Source organism: Anneissia japonica, unplaced genomic scaffold (assembly GCF_011630105.1).
Source record: "Anneissia japonica isolate Jap-2015-1 unplaced genomic scaffold, ASM1163010v1 scaffold27509_len840_cov98, whole genome shotgun sequence".
In the NCBI taxonomy this organism is placed as follows: Eukaryota; Metazoa; Echinodermata; class Crinoidea; order Comatulida; family Comatulidae; genus Anneissia; species Anneissia japonica.
In genome coordinates, this window is record NW_022718657.1 from 1 (window position 1) to 860 (window position 860).

At 33.5% G+C, this 860-nt stretch overlaps 1 long non-coding RNA gene across 1 annotated transcript; it reads left to right on the forward strand.

The window, feature by feature from the left end:
- Positions 1 to 6: 6 nt before the first annotated feature.
- On the forward strand, positions 7 to 860 carry LOC117110579. The gene is made up of 3 exons (XR_004445726.1): positions 7 to 184; positions 357 to 516; positions 808 to 860. It is a non-coding gene; the product is annotated as an uncharacterized LOC117110579 (long non-coding RNA).

Consider the following 860-nt stretch of genomic DNA (forward strand, 5'->3'; position numbering starts at 1 on the left):
ACTACAGTAAGTACTTGCTCTGAAAGCGGTTGTGTTGAGTTGCTATTTGTAATTGGATGCATACACTCTAGTACAGAAAGTGCAACAACAGTGCCAGACATACCACTTGGAACAACACCTCCTGAAGAACCTAACGCTATAACAACAGATTCAGTGATCTCAACTGGAACGACAACCGCAACATGTGAGCACCTAATCATTTATACAACAATAGACCGTAACTGATGTCTGTAAGAAAGACTGTATAATGTGTAAATTATTTCTTATTATATACAATTATTGTAATAAAAATTATATTTGTTCTCTATATTTTGTTTGTTATTAATATTCATCCATGTAATTGACTATTGTTTTAGCAACAACCCGAGAAATTCAAGATGGAACAACCCTTCCTCATGTGCCTAGCACTATAACAACTGATTCAGTGTTCTCAACTAGACCAGTAGAATTGTCTTGTATTGATATCATAGCTTGTAGTGACGATCGATGCAACCAATATATTTCCCAAGTTTTCAGGTAATTATTACGTATTAATGCTTATTTTGGATTTGAATTCCAAACGATGCATCAATGGCCCATTTTGGTTAAGGCGTCTGCATATTGCAGAAGGTCCCATGTTCGAATAGCATATGCTGCGTAGCACTGCGCTCAAAATATAAATATAAACATGTGTGTAAATAATACAACAGTACTCATTTACAGAACCAATTACAATAATAAATATTTGTTGTATTGATATATATTTCTTAACATATTTATTTCATACGTAATGTAAATATATTATCAATGAATGTGAATACATTGCAGTGTTGAAGGCTCTTCTGGATTATCAACTACTGTCATCACAACCGGTAATGAAA